Genomic DNA, 19,960 nt, shown 5'->3' with positions numbered 1-19,960 from the left:
TGGAACTGAAATTCATGCATAAAGCTGGGACTGAGGAAGAGCTGCTCCCACCACGTAAGGGAACTATAAAACATCGTTCACATCCTACGAAAGCAACTGGCAATATTCTTACCGATTAGATATCTGGATGGGACAAGCTCCCCCACAATAAATGGGAATGTAAAAATCTGTGTTAAGCATAGGTATAGAATCCAAATTTTACACTATTTCCATAGAACAGGAATCCTAAATGGCGATATTAATGTAGATACTGTAAATATTTCAGACCTGTGAAACTCTTGGCATTTCCGGAAGAATCAAAAGTAAGACCTCTCCGAAAGGTGACACCCACATCTTAAAGTGTGCAGGATTCCACAGGGAAAACATATCCTAGCTGAAAATATGCTCACAATTAAAAGTACAAATTAAACAAGGAAGTGGTCCACAATCTGGGAGAGTCAGCAGATACTGTAGGAGGAGTAGCATGACAAGACCCCGAGAGAATAAAATAGTCTAAAGCTGTCTGTAAATTAAGTATATTTACAGTCATGAAAGAGAGAAAGGGAGAAATAAAAACTTTTATGAAAGAACAGGGCACTAAAGAAGAACAGGCACATATGAAAAACAACCTAATAGAACAATTCACAGCAAAAAGCCAGAAACAAAATTAAACACCACAGCCAATTTTAAGAGCAGATTGGCAGTTAAAGAGAGAATTGATGACATGAAAGATACATCTGAGGAAATTACCTGGAGCACTGGAGAGAGAGAGAGAGAGAGAGGTGTGAAAGCCAAGGAGGTGAGGAAAGTTTCAATTTAGGTCTAATGGGAATTTCAAAAGGAGGAAATTGGGAAGGGGCAATATTTTAAGTGAAAATGGCTATGAATTTTCCAGAATGAATAAAAGCCATGAAACTTCAGAAGACAAATCTGGCTGATCATCAGAATCACCTGAGCAGCATATTAAAATACAACATGATGGTTTTACCCCAGATGTTCTGGATGGTGTTCAGGGATATGCATTTAAAGAAAGCTTCTGGTTCATCAGGTACGTTTAAAACTCTTATTCCTTAGCACCAAATACATTAGCAGACACATATGTTCAAATACTCACACATACTGATCTCAAGTGTGTGTTAGTGAAATTATCCCCTCCACACACCTCCCTAAAAAATGGAGAGGTTGGTTCCATAACCAAGGATAATTTTTTTTTTCATGAGGAAGATTTGCCCTGAGCTAAGATCTGCTGCCAATCTTCCTCTTTTTGTATGTGGGCTGCCACCACAGCATGGCCACTGACAGACAAGTGGTGTAGGTCCATGCCCGGGAACCGAACCCAGGCTGTCGAAGTGGAGTGTGCCAAACTTAACCACTAGGCCACTGGAGCTGGCCAGAGGATAATTTCTAAAGTTTTTTCTTTTTCCAGTCTCTAGGGAGTCCATGCTAAATGGTGCCAGAAGATGATCCCAAGAGAAGGTGGCAAAGGAGTTAGTACGAACACCTGTAACCTCACAGTACCATTTCCATTTGTCTTCTCCAACATCTGTGATTAACATCAGATGACACATCATCCTGCCTTCTACTCCAGAATCCTGGTGGGTTTGATGAGAAGAATGCATGGCCAACGGTTGAGAGTATTTGGCAAGGCAGGATTCCTGTCTTACTTCATATTTCATACTAAATACAAAAAGACACCATAACTCACCAGTACCAGAAATTCAGTCTACTTGGTTTATATGGACATCTGTTCTCAGATTACTGGTGGTTTATCTAACTGCTATAATAAAGGTTAATTCTACATTAAGGTGGTACTGAGTATAATTAGAATTTTTATAATAGCCATACTTTTTGAACTAGTAGCACCACTTCTAGCAATTTACCTATATACCTCAAATACAAAAAACCTTTATACTCAAAGATGTTCATTCCTGCGTTTCATACATATGGGTAAAAACTTGGAAGTCTCCAGAAGGGACGGAGGGCAGTGAGATTTTGGCACATTGTTCCAGACACATGTAGTAATGTCTCTGACTTTTTGGCTTGAACTCCTTACACATATACTTTGCTTTTCCTCTTTCGATAGAGAATGCTTAGATAAATAACGGCATATCCACGTGACAGAATCATGCCAGTATAAAAATTGTTTTGAACAGGCAGTTCAAAAAAGAATAAAAATGTACCATAAACACAAATATTTAACCTCATAAGTAATAAAGGGATAATAAAATTCCATTTTCTACAAATTTTAACCAATATTTTTAAAAATTGATAATGCCTCGTGTTGGTGAAATTGTGGAGAAATGGGCACCACTTTGCTGTTGGCAGTATATGCTGGTACATAAATTCTGGATAGAAATTTGGTGATACGTAGCCAAAGTCTTAAAAATTCACGTAGATTTTGTTGTTGGTCATCAATTTCATGTAAAGAATATATACTTTTAAAAACGTAAAGAATGCTACACTTGTTCAATTTATGAAAATTTGGGAATTTAAGTGTCCCAAAATAGGAATTATTTAAATAAATTTTGGTGCTATACTAATGGAATACAGTTAGGAAAGATATTCGTAATACATAGGTAATCATTTAAAAATTGCAAAATGGAAGATAAAACAATTTTGTTAAATTAAACATAAGAACACATAAGATGTCAAGAGAAAGGTGCAGTAAGAATTGATGATAATTATCTCTGGATGTGGGGACTTCTGGTGGTTTTCCTTTTCTTTTCTACATAGTATTTCCTATAAGTTTTGCAATAAATTTGAATTTTTTATGTAAAAATAGAGAATTATGGTCATAATTTTTAAGCAATATGAGATAATGGCAATTATGACAAAAAATGAAGTTTGCCTTATAATTACAACTATGTAGAAACGTGTAAATTAAAAGGAAGGAAGGAAGAAAGAAAGGAAAGCGAGAGGGAGGGAGGAAAAATCCCTCTTAATGACGGTTTTCTTTGGCCGGCAGAATGTGGAACAAATGTATTCTACTTTTATGAATTTCACACATTCTAATATATTACCAATTTTATACTTAGAAGAACTAGAAGGAAATTTAATAAAGTAATGAGCATCATATTTTCCATCGTATTTTATTTTATATGCCTCTCTGAGGTATCAAGTATCCATACTGAATTTTAACACCAGGTTTCTGGGCTCCAACCAGGCCACTGTATTAGATAAGTTTACATAAAATATTACTACTGAATTGATTATTTCAATCAGTGAAAACATAGGGGGCTTGGAGACTTTTCTAGAATCCCCTCATGAGTCTTGCAGGGAGCTTGGTGGGATTAGAACTTGCTTGTCGCCACTCAGCATTCCATCTCGGTGTCCAGAGGGGATGGACAGCAATAAGACCTGGGCGCCACTGCTCCATGCATTTGCTTTTCAGCTTGAGCTCCTCACACGTATGCTTTGCCTTTCTGCTCTCAAGAGGAGGGCTCCTTGCCTGCACGAGTCTGGATGTCAGCAGGTGGCCTGCTGGCCCCAAAAGCTTTCTGCATGAATTACCATGTATGGTTTCTGCACACTGAAACTTGGCGCATACACACCTCCCTGCCCCCGACCCCACACATGAACTCTGTATTCCATTAGAAGCCGTCCAGATTCTTGGCCTGGATATTGGGCCAAAGCCAGGCCTTCTTTAAAGAATCACCTAGTTTCCATCTGCTAACATATCATATTCCCCTTCCAGATAAAGCATACTCTCTAGTCTCTTTCTAGCTTCTAGGCTCCCCTTATCCAGTCCCATCACCACATAGCCATCTGGATGAACAGATCTTGTCTCTGCAGGACCCTAGAACCTTCTGTGGCTTCCCGTCACATTCAGGATAACGTACATTTTCCTTAGGTGGCAGGCAAGGTCCTTCATGATGTGCCCCAACTCAGCCCTGTCACCACACAGTGACAATGTTCCCACTTCCTCTGTTGCTCTAATACATGGTCTCTGGACTTGACCTGCTTTCTCCCTTGTCTTGGCTTTTCCACATGCTGTTCCCTTGCCTTCTGCACTTTGTCCCCCCATCAATGCCTCTTCAGTCTTCAGAAGTCAATGAGTGTCATCTCCACTGAGAAGCCATTCCTGACTCTGCCTCCCTTGCTCTCACCTCCCCCCGCCTCACCCCTCACCCCAGCACCATCCAGTCCCAGGTGCTCTTGCACACAATGCCACAAACATCTGGGAGTATTTACCGGCTCAGCTCTCTCCTTCACTGGATCATGAGGTCCTTGAAAGCAAGAACTGGGCTTTTCTATGCTTTTATTCCTGGACCTAGCCTACTTTCAGTTTCTGGTGAATAGCAAGCCCTCAAAACTGTATCCAGCTCTCCTACTCCTGGTATAATCCCAACATATGCAAGACATGTACAAAGATGTTCACAGCAGCATTGTTTGCATTAGTCCCAAACTGGAAATAACCCAACTGTCTCTTAACCAAAGAATGGATAAGTAAATCATGGCATTTCCAATAAATAAATCCTATGCAACAATGAGAATGAATGAATGAAAGTTGTGAATTAATCTCACAAACATAATGTTGAGTGAAAGAAGCCAGACAGAAAAGAGTAAACGATATATCATTTCATTTCTATAAGCTCAAAAGCAGGCAAAAGTCATCTGTGGTGTTAGAAATCACGAGAGTGGTTCCCTTTGAAGGTACAGGGTCACTGATAGGGAGGGGAACCTGGGACCCCAGGAGTGTTCTGTTTCTTCACCTGGGTGCTGACTGTACGTGGACAGTTTCACACTGTGAAAATTCATCCAGCTATATATATATAAATATATATATTTATGATTTGTACACATATCTGTATCTTATACTTTAATACAATTTTTAATTTAGAAAAGTTCCCTTTGTGAAACATGTCTCTGTGGCGTTTAGGACAGTGACAGAATGGGGAGTGTAGGTTCGGCTCAAGTGAATTGCCAGCTTGAGCGATGCTCTTTTTCCTGCACAGAACATGTCGCGGAAAGGAAAATTTTAAAAAACTCTCCCTATATAGTTTAGCATTTGCTTTCAGAAATGTGATGCTCAGTGGGGTCAGCAGGTGCTATGTGGATAGTTTGGCTTCCCAACTTGAATTTTGGCAAGCTCAAATAATTTTGGAATGAGTCAGGGTATAAATAAACAACTTTAATGGGAATTTTTCTCTTTGCTTGGTATCTTCATCCTTCTGCTTTTAAGGCTCCTGTCACCAATGAGCATAAGCCTATTGGCCTGTACACATCTATCAACCCTTCTGTATCCTTTATTGATTCACCTTTCATTGCTGCAGTTTAAAATGGTTTTCTTCCTCTTGGTACAAGAATTGTGCTTATTATCTAAATTAACATCTTTGAGTTGGTGGGGTTTTTTCTCCTCCAAATTTTAAGGAGTCTAGAAATACCAGATTACAGGACATTTTTCCAAAGATGGTTTCTTCTCTTTAAACAAACAGATATATGTGGAAAGGGAGCCTGGCAACCCTGGTCTCTGAAATCACTGCAGCCGTGCTGGCTGCCTCGTCCTGCAGCCTGCACGCTGGAGCCAGGCCAGCCTTCGCTGCAGGAACTCGCTGAGTTTCTCTCTCAGGTTCTGTAATAAAGGCCTTTCAGCGTCTACGCAGATGGCAGTTCTGCTGCCACCTTCTAATTTCACATTTCCTGCATTTTTCTTCCTAAGCATGCCACTGCCCAAAATAGAAGCAGGGTTTTTGGGAGTCTGTGTGTAGGAATTTAGTGGGGAACGGAAGGGTTTCTGTAGCTCTCTGTGACTACCACACCCTGAGTAGTTTTCCTCTTGGCTATCGGGTAGATGAAGGATTCAGAGGAGTGCTCAGAGTGTCTCTCGGGGCACAGCGTGGATTTTCTTTCCGGCGAGGGTTGGGGAGAGCCCATCGTGCGGTAAGGCGTCAGCGCTGACTCTATGCAACAAGGACACAAGAAGACGGGAAGCTTTGCCAGCCTTGCCATTCACCAGCCCCTTTCACCAATCTTGTGCTCTCCGGAGGTTTCTTCCTGATGGGGTATCCCCTTCCTTTCTGCCCGTTTTTGTATAGGGTTGCCAAGGGATCAACTCCCCTGCTCCTCTCTGCCTAGTGAAATTATCTCCATCCTTCAAACTCTAGCTCAATCTCACCTTTTCTGGGAAGCCTGCCTGGATGACTCCAGCTGGAAGCAATTTCCCCCTTGTCTGAATTTTTAGAACCCCTGGTGACCACACATTCTGAGGGTGCCCACATATAAACATAATTTACAGCAATAATAATATTAACTTAGTACTATTACTGTTCTACTATTCTTGGCACTTTATGTGTATAGTCAGAATCCCTACAATGACTCCATAGGGTAGGTTGTATCATTATTCTCCCTTTATAGATGGGGATTCTGAGGGCCATGGTGATATCATAGCTCCCTCATCAGATGAGAAGCTCTGTTTACCGTTTCTCTGACTTACTGATGTGTCTCTTTCGCAGCACAAGGCTCCGGGACTTGCGATTGGTAATTGTCCAACTCATACTTGTCCATTTAATTATGTGGTTAATAGGATTTGGGACCATGAAAATAGATTTTGAAAATCATTTCCATCTGTCTTATGTGCTACCTTTCCATTTCTGTCAACATGGGCGACTGTGCAATGGAGCAGGTGGGATTGATAAAAATCACAACAGTAAGAACAAGTCCTTATTTGGTAGGTACTACGTTCCAGGCACTGTGAGAAGTGATGCACTTTCACTCTCTCTGTTAATCTCAGCTTTCTTCCCCAAAAAGGATCAGAGAGAGGTTGCAAAGTGCTTGGAAAGGATCAGATAAGTAGATGAAGGTGTTATAGCAAAGGGAAACAAATGGAGGAAGTCAAACACGATCCTAGGTTCAGTTATTCCCAAGAAAGTGGGCCCTAAGAACCCTCCTGTGGAGATGAGCCACAAATTTGGCTCTAGGCTTCCTAGTGTTTATGACTAAGAAGACACGCAATCGATTACAACACTCACATTGCCTGTAAAATAAAGACAAACCAGCTATTCAGATGAAGAACACACAAATGTCGCATCAAACCATTTCTTGTCACCATTCTCAGCACAGGCCAATCTCATCTTGCTGAAGGACAGTATGAAGTTTGATTTGGTTTAACTTTATCTAAGAGATGGATGGACTGTACACATTTCAGGAGATCCTCTCTGAATGTTATTTCTTACAACTGTGCTCCATACTATCTGCTCCAGACAATCACCTTTCCACCTTCAACTAAAAGCTGAATAAGTGTTTTGGTATAGCTCCTGTTGGCATCCTCTAGAACACCCAGTCCTATGGGCAACATGGAGCTTTAAGAGTTAAGTTTTCGGTGGGGAAAATAAAATTCAAACTCCTTTATATGATTTATGATGTTTTCACAACCCAACCCCAACCTGCCTTTCCAGACCAAACTACGTAGAGTTCCATGAATATAGTCAGTGCTCTCACTCATTGAGACCTCCTAAATGCTTCCTCGAACATCCTCTTCTCGCTCCCTTCTCTGGCTTCTCTGCTACTGAGTCTTGAAGGGTATCACCTGTTCTGATAACCTCCCCAGATTCCACCCAACAGTTAATCTTACCCTATACAAGTTTCCCATAGCACCTTTGCTTTTATCGCATTTTATTATCCCCTTTTGTTAGCTTCTCTGATTTCTCTGCCAAACTGTGAACTCCTCCAGGGCAGAACGTGTCTTATTTATCTTTGTATCCCAGCACTGGGGACATAGTCTGACCTGGATTTATTTCACCAAATATTTATTGAGTGCTTCCTGTACTGACAAAGCAAGCTGGGACAATTCCCCGTCCTATGATGCAAGGAAAAAAACCTGAGTTACTCCACAGGTGACCCAAATACATTTCCACTGTTCTCTGAAGCCATCCAATACTGTGTAGATGGATTACCCAATATGGTTTGATATAGAAAAGGATGACCCAGTAAATAGTTAGGCTGAACCACAAACCGATTCTACTGAACTCTTTTTTTCCCAGCTAAGTACATCCTGGATTTGAAAAGGAGGAATTGACCATGAGAAAGAGGGAGGACGTCTAATTCTCCAAGACAATGGGGAAAGAGCCAAGAATGGGAGCAGCAGTAGGTATATTTGTTGGTGGGAGCACCAGAGGTTGATGTAGTTCAAGCCGGATGGCTTCAGTTTTTGGTTCAAAGTAGGCAACAAAGTCATCTGCTGATAGTGAGGACATAGGGACTGTGAAAAGGGCTGGAGGAAAATGGTAGTTGGGGTCATCAGAAATAGGAGAATATTACTGAGGGCAGAGGAGAGCACTGGGTTCAAGATGCCTCCAGTTCACATGGTTGTGATTTCTCCACCTGTAAGCAGAGTCCAAGGACAGGAGCAGAGAACAGTAGTAAATGTCCCATAAATGTTTCCTATGTACCAGAAACTGATCTTAGTATCTTTACCTATTGTGGCAGGCGAAATAATGACCTCCTAATAATGTCCACATCCTAATCTCTGGAAATTGTGAATTTGCTACATTATATGGCAAAAGAGAATTAAGGGTGCTGATCAGCTAACTTTAAAATACAGAGTTATCTTGGATTATCTGAGTGGGCCCAATATAACAGTAAGAGTCCTTATATGTGGAAGAGGGAAGCACAAGAAAAGATCAGAGTGACGTGATGTGAAAAGGACTCAACCTTTTGCTACTGATGGCTTTGAAGATGGAGGAAGGGGCCATGAGCCAAGGAGTGTGGGTGGCCTCTGAAAGCTGTAAATGGCAAGGAAATTGATTCTACTGCAGAGCCCCCAGAAAGGAATGCAGACCTGTGAACCCCTTGATTTTAGCCCACTTAGATGGTGCCAGACTTCTGACCTACAGAAATATAGGATAATAAATTTGTATTATTTAATTTTACAAAATTGTGATAACTTGTTACACTAGCAATATAAAACGAAAACACGTTTTCTTTTAGTCTCACAATGCTATTTTACGAGTCGGGCTATTTTGGGAGTTGATCCTGGTTGTTGACCTGGATGTCACAAGGGAGGTGGGGACAAATCTCGAGGAAGGAATGTTATCATCTTGTAAAGCATCTGCCTCAAGGGGAGCCTATGTAATATTGTTTACTCAAGAAATAGTGGACCTCTTCTGAAGGCCCAGAGGATTTATGGGATTCTGAGGACTCACGGTTCTCAAATTCCTCCAGCTAGATGTCTCCATCCCATGTCCCAGGGTCCCATTCTTTCCCTATCAAGGCTCTTACTGTAGCACATGAGATTTGGTAGTGCTGCATAGTAAGCCTTCTCTGCAATTTGACTTGCACAATCAGATCCTGAGCCTGATTTTCAGCCCAATCTGCCTTTTTCCTATGGTCGTGGAGGGTCTCTTTAAGTCCATAAGAGAGGCCTTTGGGTTTCATGTTATGCCCTGAATAAGTGGTTGGTTAGGTTGAGCCTGCCAGTTCCGCAGCCCTTATAGTTACCATCAGTACCATCTCTCAAGTCTTAGCAAGTTTGCAAATGCCAGCATCCCATCCCTCTTGGCCCCAGGTGAGATTCTTAGCAATTGTGATGTTACAGCATGTCTCGGCTTAAATGTCACTTCAATTAAATCCTAGGGAATCCTTTCTTGACTGTTCTATCTAAAGTTGATCACCTCAGAAAATTCACCATCCCTGCACCCTGTTTCCTCTATAATACATTTAACACTCTGTAATTATTTTAGGTATACATAAAAGTTGTTTGTACATCCAGCTATAATGAGACATTTTAAAATGTAGTGCTAAAAGATTTGAACAGACATTTCTCCAAAGAAGATATACAGATGGGCAACAGGCACATGAAAAGATGTTCAACATCGGCAATTATCAGGGAAATGAGAATCAAAACTACAATATCACCTCATGCCTGTCAGAATGGCTATAATTAACAAGACAGGAAACAACAAGTGTTGGAGAGGATGTGGAGAGAAGGCAGCAATCGTACACTGCTGGTTGGAGTGAAAACTTGTGCGGCCACTATGGAAAGCAGTATGGAGTATCCTCAGAAAATTAAGAATAGATCTACCATGTGATCCAGCTATCCCACTGCTGGGTATTTATCCAAAGAACATGAAAACATGAATGTACAAAGATACATGCACCCCTCTGTTCATCACATCATTATTCACAATAGCCAAGACTTGGAAGCAACCTAGGTGCCCATTGAGGGACAAATGGATAAAGAAGATGTGGTATATATACAAAATGGAATACAACTCAGCCATAAAAAATGATGAAATCCAGCCATTTGTGACAACTTGGATGGACCTTGAGGGTATTATGCTAAGTGAAATTAGTCAGAGGGAGAAAGTCAAATACCATACGATCTCACTCATAAATAGAAGATAAAAGCAACAAAAAACAAACACATAGAGACAGAGATTAGATTGGTGGTTACCACAGGGAGAGAGGGAAGGGAGGGTGAAAGGGGTAATTAGGCCCATGTGTATGGTGATAGATTGTAATTAGTCTTTAGGTGTTGAACATGATGTAATCTACACAGAAATCAAAATATAATGTACACTCAAAATTTATATAATGTTATAAACCAGTATTACCACAATAAAAAAATAAAATTAAAAAAATAAAAATAAAAAATAAAATGTAGTGCCATTTCAGAGCTTGCAAGAAAATAGACTGAATAAACATTTGTTAAATATCTGAATCTATTTAATTGAGCTTTAGTGTATTAATGATACAGTATATGTGAAAAACATTTTAATTTTAAAGAATTTGTATCCATACCAAATACTAGATACAAATATTTCATAGTGTTCAAAACTATCTCAGTGGACCAATGACTTGATGGCATACCAAAAATAGCAGTACCTCTATGAACTTTATGGATTTTTATTGTCTAACAATGTTTCAAATGCCTACGTGCATAATTCTTGCAATATTTTCTTGAAATGTGTCAGTTACTTTATCCTTAGTCAATGAATTATGTGCAAAACTTGAGTTGTGAAAGAACGACATATTTTAAGGGTTCTACATGTGTAAATGATTATACATAAAATGAGGAATTGCCTTCTCCTGTACCCACCAGCCAAATTGTTCAAATTCCTTTGATGCTGGAGTTAAGTGAGAGGCAGTGTTGGACTGAAATAAGTACACCTCTGAATGCCGGTCACAGAAGTGCCCATCAGCTTGGAGCTCTGCCTTAATTCAACATTGGACATGCATGAGAATGAGCTGCTTGCCACTGTCACATGATTTGCATCTATAACCAGAAAAATATGATGCTTAACGTTCAGGTGCAGTTTGACATTCTCCAGCCTGCTGAAGGAAGTGGATCATGACCTTTCAAAGCCACAAGCAATCACTTAATGTCCATTTCTTCTCAGCCACCTGGAACATCAAATCAAGAAGCATCTTTGGAAGTCTCAGGTTTTGAATTGCAAAGTGATACCCAAATCATCTAGCTATTACCTGTAGAGCGGGGGCAAGAGGAAATTAGTTAAGCAATGGGTTTTTTAACAGAGAAATGTGGCAGGCATCTTTTATACATGAGGTGAAGGAAATTTATTTTGAAAACATTTTCCAAAACAAAATCCTTTGTGACTATAATCCTTTCAACAGTTTAATGATAATGTGTCCCAGAGTCATCATTAGAAGGGGCATGCTGGTCTCAAACACGTGAAATTTCTATGACAATCACAAGTCCATCTCTGTGTAATAGCATGCTGGCTCTCACAAGCAATGTTCCCATTCTACCCCCTCCCTCAATTATTTCCATAGGAATGTAAGAAGCAGGATAAAATTCAAGAACTCAGTAATTAGCTGGTTGACTTGGAGTCTTGTGGCTTTCCATTTGACATGGGGTCCAGATAGGAAGGAACACTGTTGGCTATCACATTTTGAGTACCCACCATTTGCCAGGTGCTATTGCATGTTTCATCTCGCTTCACTCAGCCCTCTAACACCCTGATATGATTTTTTCAAATGTTGGTGACAAGGAAACTGAGCCAAATCATCAATGGGCATAAACTAGTAAGTACAAGAGCATGGATACAAACCCTTCTCAAACAGGCTCCAAGTCTCATGCTCTTTGCACTATACTATCTGTTCTTCACTTGAAGTCTATTAAATGTCAGCCTACTCTTCCCGTCAGTATTAAGGCCAATGCTTGCTAAGAGGGCAGATCAGGGCATTGGCCTCCAAAGAATGCTCCTTTTCTTAAAATCTCAATTCAGCTCCCTGGAGTTTCCTCTCAGTGGCTCTCAGCAGTATCTATTGACATGGCCAGCCAAGGAAGCAGTGTCTTTAGGAAATGCCCCAATAAGCCTGTTCCCATCAATGCTGAGTGTCAGGAACTGAGGTTGGTTCCCACTGAACACTATACCCTGGAGCCTTCTGTAGGTGGAACTCACAGCAGCAGCAGCTACTCTCAGAGTGGTGGCTCCTTGTTGTAGCTCTCCTACCTTATCTCCTTCCTCTCCCTTGCCTTCTCTCCTACCAATGAGACCACTTGACAGCAAATAGTAGAGAAATCATCAGCATAGTCCTTTATTGGCCTCCCAATCGCAGGTAGCTTTGGCTACCCAATAAGTGATTATGAATAAAGCCACACAGCTCTTTGGAGAAAATTATTGCAATTTTTATGCAAATTTCCACTCAGCATCATACTTTTGGCTACCCCCTCAGCCCTGTTTTACTTTACTTGAGGCTAGGAAGTAATCAGCCTTCTTCTAATCTCCAAAGGGGACTATTCTTCAAAGAGATAGGAACAGGGAATCACTTATGATCTTCTAGAAATACTGGATTCAGGTACAAAGATGTAATGCTGCAAAATCTCAGATTCTCCCTTCTTGGGGCCTAGGAGCTTCTAAACAAATCAAGACCCCGAGGAGAACCCAAGAAATTCCTTAGTAATTCCAGGTAGATCATTCAAATGCAAACCCAGTCTAATGCAGCCTACACACTGAACATTTTTCTTTCTCTTCTGTTTCTATGATAATTTGATTTCTCTTAACTTGAAAGAAAACCTTTATTTGATTGAACTGTCTCTCTAGCTACCAATCAATTTCTATCTTGTCTTTTACTGTTCACTTTGTTGACTAGAGATAAACCTGCTTCAATTCCATTCCCTTGTCTTTTTGCAATTTGATTTCTTCCCCCAAAATGCTAATATTCTTGGATTCTTAATGTAGGCAATTCATACTACCTTTTTAAGTCCTCATTTTCCTTGCTTTCTCTATAGAAATTTCCAGGAGAGAAACAAAGCTCTCTGGCTTTCGGGCCCAGCTGACCTCCTAGCCAAAAGCCAGCACCAACTTATTAGTCACATGAGGGAGCCCCAACTTGGAAGCAAATCCTTCAACCCTCAGTTAATCACCATCAATCACCAGATATCCCCCAGCTAACATTCCATGGAGCAGAGACAAGCCTTCCCCACTGAGCCCTGCACAAATTAAATATTTATGAGAAACAAAAAAAAAGATATTGCTATTTTTTAAAGCCACTGTTTTAACTAAAACATATGACATTAATGGCCTGACCCTCCTCTGAATACCTCTGTACTATTCATCTGTCAGTGAACTATGCTATCTTGAGTGGAAGTTATTTTTTTATGTGTCTAGAGAATTTATTACCAGCTTGATAATTATCTTCTTGGAGACAGGTATCTGTACTAACGTTTGTTGAGTTATCTATATCTTCTAGCACGGTGACTTTCTAGGCAGTAGATACTCTATAAATATTTCTTGGTTAATTAAATCAGACACTACGTATTCTACAAGATAAAATAATTTCTTACTGTGCCAGTTCTGCAAACATGAGATATGGTGAAGAGCAGACATATTAAAACCTACCCAGACTCTGGGTAGATAAGCACACTGATATTTAAGATACTAAAGTATCTGCATTGTAGAAAATGCATTTAATCACCAATTCTTCAATCCTCTAAAGTAGTTATTTGATGCTCCACTGGAATTTGATATCCAAATCTGTCATTTATTTAAATTTATTTAAAACTTATTTTAAGTCAAACCATATTAGAGCTTCATCACTCAATATATTTTTTAATTAATGAGTTACAACATAAACGAATCAAGTTTGCAGTTAATGAGCTATAAATAATCTATCTGTAAATAATAATTACCACTAATAGCCAGATTAGTTAGACTTCAGGTTTGTTCTAACTCTTTGTATTTACACTAAATTTGTTTCCTTTACTGTGATCAGTTAAGTTTCATCTAAAGATAACTGGAGAGAGATGACTTCTGAAATGGCAGTACGAGGAGCTCTGCAGATTTAGTCCCCAAGAAAACAACCTTAACTGGTGAAAACTATTTTGAAAAACCAACAACTGTTTAAAATTTCTGTAAATTGCCTAAGGAAAGATAACAAATGAAGAAACACTTATTTGAGAAAAATCTACTAATTCTTGGTAAGGACAGTGAGTGCCTTTGTTGCTTGAGTCACGATCTACTCCCTCCTTTATTCCTCGCCCCCAGCTCAGCATGATGGAAACTCCACTCTAAAGGGGGCTCCCTCTCCCTCAAGCTATCACATCTCCCTAGGATTGACAGGCTTCCAACCTTCCTCATCCTTACCTAGCCTCCTGTTGCAGAGCCTAATTTCTAGGCAAGTGTGGCCAAGAGGTCAGGGGCTCCCTTCCTCCATCCAGCCTGACTCGTATCCCCACTGGTTCTCCCCAGGCAAAGAATATACACTGGGGCACAATTACCCTCATCACAGTTTGTTCATAGAGAGGATATTTCACACTGGAAGAGGCAAGCTGAAAAGACCAGAGACTACTGTCCCTGCCCAATGCCCTGGTCATTAGAGCCAAGATGGCACTCCAAGAGAAATGGGTCATTGTCCTTTCTCCCAGATCCAGAGCAGTGGCTCTGAGGTTTTTCCTAGAGGGAGGGGCAGGCCAAAAGGATATAAGGCATAGAAGCACTTCCCAAAGACATTGAATTTATTTGGAACAGAATGTGGGAAAGTTCGATCATAAGGGCATCTCAAAGAACAATGAAGATTTTGGTAGTAAGCAATTAAGAGGAGGTTGGTAGCTCGATGAAAGCAACAAGAAAAATTATAAGCCAGTTAGATTACCAGAGAGAACCAGATAAAAATATAACTGCTGAGATGAGCCCTCTTAGGGTCACAAAAAAATTCAAACACTGGCCCTATAAAAAAGCCCAGATTTAATTGGATCAGACTGTGCAGCAATGTGTAAACTAGGACATTATTGAAAATAATAGAGTAATCAGCCAACAATTAGTGAAGCCTAAAAACTGAGTGTGATACCAAAAGAGACAATATAACAGAGAGAGTAGGAGAACAGTCAAAGAGAGCCCTGCTAGAACCAGTCCTCAAATTTGATGAAAAACAGTAATCAGCACAACTGAGAAGCTCAGCATAGGCCAAGGGTAAATGCAAAGAGATCCACATCCAGACATTTCATAAGTGAAATGTTGAAAGACAAAGAGAAAATCTTGAAAGCAGTGAGAAAACAAACTCATCATGTACAAGGACACTCCAAAAGATTAACAGCTGACTTCACACCAGAAACGATGAGTCCAGAAGGCAGTGGAATGATATATTCAAAGTGCTGAAATTAAAAAGAACAAAACCATAAAAACCCAATCTTTCAAAAATGAAATCAAAATCAAGACATTGCCAGATAACTACAATTGAGAGAATTCATTGCTATCTGAGTATCTTAGAAGAAATACTAAAGGAAGTTCTTCAGGCTGAAAGCAAGTGACCACAGACAGTAATTTAAATCTATGCAAAAAAAACAAAGAGCGCTGATAGAGGTAATTATGTAACTATAAAAGACAGTATAATTGCATATTTCTTCTCCTTTCTCTTAAGTTATTTAAAAGGCAACAGTATAAAGCAATATGTATCAAATTGTGTTCGGTCATAACATAGAAATGTAATATTTTTGTAACATCAAAAAGGAGGTGGGTGGGAGCAAAGCTATATTATAGTAAGAAAGTGACACCATATACCTATACCAACTAAAAACCACAGGAACAAATGAAGAGAACCAGAAATGGCAGATAAGACAGTCAATATAACAAACTCTGTAAATACATGCTTGCTTTCCTTTCCTCTCTCAGCTCTTTAAAAAGAGATAAAATTATATAAAATGATAAATACAACAAAATATTGTTGGGTTTATGATATATATATATAGATATCATATATGTAATAATAATAGCATAAAAGCAGCGAAGAGACAACAGATCTATATAGGAGTAACTCTTCTATATTTCACTGGAATTAAGGTAATATAAATCTGAAGTACAGACTAAAAAGTAACATGTGTACCATAAGCTCTAGAGCCACCACTAAGAAAATAACTCAGAAAACATATAGTGAAATGTGACATTAGAAAAAATTTATTAATGCAAAAGAAGTAGAAGAAGAATAGAGGAAAAAAATATTGTTATGGGTTGGATTGTGTCTCCCACAGATTCATATGTAGAAGTCCTAACCCTGAGTACCTGAGAATGTGATTCTACTTGGAGATAGGATCTTTACTGGAGTAAATAAGTTAAAATTAGGTCATTAGGGTGGGCCCTAATCCAATATTACTGGTGTCCCTATAAGAAGGGAGAAATTTGGACACAGACATGGACAGAGGGAAGATGATGTGAATAGACACAGGGAGAAGATGGCTTTCTTCAAGCTAAGGGAAGAGGTCTAGAGCAGACAGAAGGCTGTCTCAACTCTCACAAGGAACCAACCCTACTGACAACTTGATCTCAGACTTCTAGCCTTGAGAACTGTGAGGCAACAGATTTCTGTTGTTTAAGTCATACAGTCTTGGTAATTTGTTATGGCAGTCCTAGAAAAGTAATACACACGTAGAATACAAAAAGTGAAATGGCAGGTGTAAATCTAACTATATCAATAGTAACATTATGTGTGAATGAGTTAAACATTCCAATCAAAAGGCAGAGGTTGACAGATGGAATAAAAAGACAAGACCCACATATATGCTGTCTACAAGAGACACACTTTAGATTCAAATGTACAAATAGATTGTAAGTAAAAGGATGGAAAAAAGATATATCTTACAAACAGTAAACATAAGAAAGCTGCAGCAACTATACTAATATTAGGCAACGTAGACTTTAAAACAAAAAATAATAAAGATAGAGACATTTTATTAAGACGAAAGGGTCAATCCATCAGGGAAATATAACAATTATAAACATATATGCACCTAAAAACAGAACCTAAGTATACGAAGCAAAACTGACAGAAATGGAGAAATAGACAATTCAACAATAATAGTTGGAGACTTTAATACTCCAGTTTCAATAATGGATAGAATAGGCAGAAGATGAAGAAACAAATACAATAGTTGAACTACACGCTAAACCAGTTAGACCTAATAGAAGATTGTACCTAACCACCACCAATATCCATTCTTCACAAGTGCACAGGGAACATTCTCCACGGTAGACCATACATTAAACAATCAAACAAGCCTTAGTAAATTTAAAAGAACTTAAATCACACAAATGCTGATTTCCACAATGGAATGAACTTAGAAATAAATAACAGAAAGAAATTTGGAGAATTCACAAATAGGTTGATATTAAACAACACATTCCTAAATATCCAATGGGTCAAAGAAGAAGCCACCAGGGAAAGTAAAAAATGCTTTGAAATGAAAGAAAATTAAGATACAATGTAGCAAAACAAGTGCAATGCAGATAAAGCAGTGTGTAGAGGGAAATTTATAGTTTATGTTTTTAAAAAAATCTCATATCAACCTAATATTCTACTTTAAGGCCCTAGAAAGACTCACCACTTTAAGACTTAAATTACCAAAATCAGTATGACAGAGAGAACATAAATATCAGCCTTACAGAAATGAAAAAATTGTAAGGATACCCTGTGAACAATTGTATGCCAACAAATTAGATAATCAAGATGAAATTGACAAATTCCTGGAAAGATACAAACTACTAAAAGTGACTTAAGAAGCAATAGAAAATCTGAATAGATCTACAACAAGATATTAACTACTAAAAGTTAAAAAAGAAAAAAAAAACACTAAGCATTATGAAAAACCCATGACCAGATGACTTCACTGGTGACTTCCACTGAGCATCAAAAGAAGAATGAGTACTGATGCTTCGCAAACTCTTCCAAAACAAATAGAAGAGGAGGGAACACTTCTCTGTTTATTGTATGAGGTCAGTATCAGTGTGATACAACGACCAGACAGACATCACAAAAAAATAAAACTGTAGACCAATATCTCATGACTAGAGATCCAAAACCCAACAAAATATTAGCAAACCAAATTGAGCAACATATTAAAAAGATGATGATACATGATCAAGATATAAAAAGAATTATACATCACAACGAAGTGGGGTTTATCCTAGGAGTGTAAAATCAGTTCAACATTCAAAAATCAATTAATACGTATATTAATAGAATAAGTAACAAATACACATGATCATCTCAATAGTTGCTGGAAAAGCTTTTAAAATATAACACCCTTTCATGATAAAAACACTTAACTAAGTAGGAATAGAAAGGAACAATATCAATCTGAAAAAGGACACCTATGAAAAACCCAAAGTTAAAGGGAACTAATAAGAGGATTCTGCCAGCCGCTAACTATGTCTATTCCAATTATGCATTCTCAGACTGGGGATATAACCACAGGGTGGGATCAGGAACGCCCTGGAACCACTGTGAGATGGACCTGAGCTAAAACTCCGTTGATCACCTGAGCTCCATTGGCCCCTTCTCCGACTGGTGGGCCACAGTGTTGCTAGGTCGCTTGGAATTAGTGTCAATTCAGAGACAGTGTCTAGTAGTCCCTGAAAGATCTGATTATTTTATTTTCCCCAATATGCAGTTACCCTGGTAAAATGCCATAGGTCCCTTTGTGGGAAGGCTGGAAGAAATATTATAAATTTTTGGTAGAGTGCCAAGGTCTTTCTTCAAGGGGATGCAGCCTCCCCCTCATTCAGGTGTTTCTGGGTCTGTAAAGTAGCTCCAGTCTGAAAATTGACTGAGGAACCATGACTCTGCTTTTATGATTCAGGTTAGACTTTTGTTTACATGACTTAGAAATTTTCTGTTTCTACAGATCAAGAATTTAGGAGCCTTTCCATCTATTACACTTCTAGGAACACCATGATTAGTTAGCCAGTGCCACAGTTCTGCACAAGTCAGACTATTCTGATTGCAGCTTTGACTCTGCTGTCCATTATGGTAACCACGCCCACCTTGCCTTTGGTGGTTGAGTGCTACCACTTGGTACCTGCCACCAGGGATCCAATTACTCTCATTGCATTTAGGTTTCCCAATTCAGTGACTGCTGTTCCCACTGTGAGGTCTGGCCTACAGAGAAGAGCGATCATACAGCTCTCCTCACGAATTTGCTCCTCATAGTATTGGTGAAAGGGATATCTTTTGGACCCTCCCAGCATGGGTAAGTAGGTCTTAAATGACAAATGCATTCTAACATTCCAATCTCCCTAAGTCTTTGAATTCTTTTCTCTACATTAAACCGAGGCATGTCTAGCATTTCCTATTCACTCACGGTGAGCCAGGTTTTGGTCCATGTCTCATAATCCTCAAAGGGGAAAATCTGAAAGCTTCTCCCTAAGATCAAGACAAGGATGCCTGCTCTCACCACTTCTATTCAACATTATACTGGAGGTTCTAGCCAGGACAATTAGACAATGAAATGAAACAAAAGACTTCAGATTATAAAGGCAGAAGAAAAACTCTCTCTCTTTGCAGATGATGTGGATCACATATAGAAAATCCCAAGGAATCCACTAAAAACTATTAGAACTAGTGAATGAATTCAACAAGGTAGCAGGCTATAAGATCAATATACAAAATCAGTTGTATTTATACCCAATAGCAATGAATAACCCAAAAGTACAATGAAGAAAATAATTCCATTTATAATAGCATCAAAAAGAATAAAATACTTATGAATAAATTTCACAAAAGAAGTACAAAACTTATACTCTGAAACTAT

General features: G+C 39.1%; 2 long non-coding RNA genes across 10 annotated transcripts in view; one reads left to right on the top strand and one right to left on the bottom strand.

The window, feature by feature from the left end:
* LOC102147749 (uncharacterized) overlaps positions 1–19,960 on the top strand; it is a 156,805-nt gene that overhangs the window by 125,131 nt on the left and 11,714 nt on the right. For 8 of the 9 annotated variants that reach the window (XR_011431183.1, XR_011431182.1, XR_011431179.1 and 5 more), the window contains 2 exons: positions 875–1,027; positions 1,406–1,783. This is a non-coding gene — a long non-coding RNA (uncharacterized lncRNA). Of the gene's footprint in view, positions 1–874; positions 1,028–1,405; positions 1,784–19,960 lie in introns of those variants that run through there. The other variant, XR_011431180.1, reaches the window with a different exon arrangement.
* The window catches only part of LOC138920295 (uncharacterized), a 46,070-nt gene that overhangs the window by 17,764 nt on the left and 8,346 nt on the right, over positions 1–19,960 (bottom strand). The gene's annotated exons all lie outside the window — the stretch shown is intronic.

This window comes from Equus caballus, chromosome 23, assembly GCF_041296265.1.
Source record: "Equus caballus isolate H_3958 breed thoroughbred chromosome 23, TB-T2T, whole genome shotgun sequence".
NCBI lineage: Eukaryota > Metazoa > Chordata > Mammalia > Perissodactyla > Equidae > Equus > Equus caballus.
This window is presented reverse-complemented; position numbering and strand designations above follow the sequence as displayed.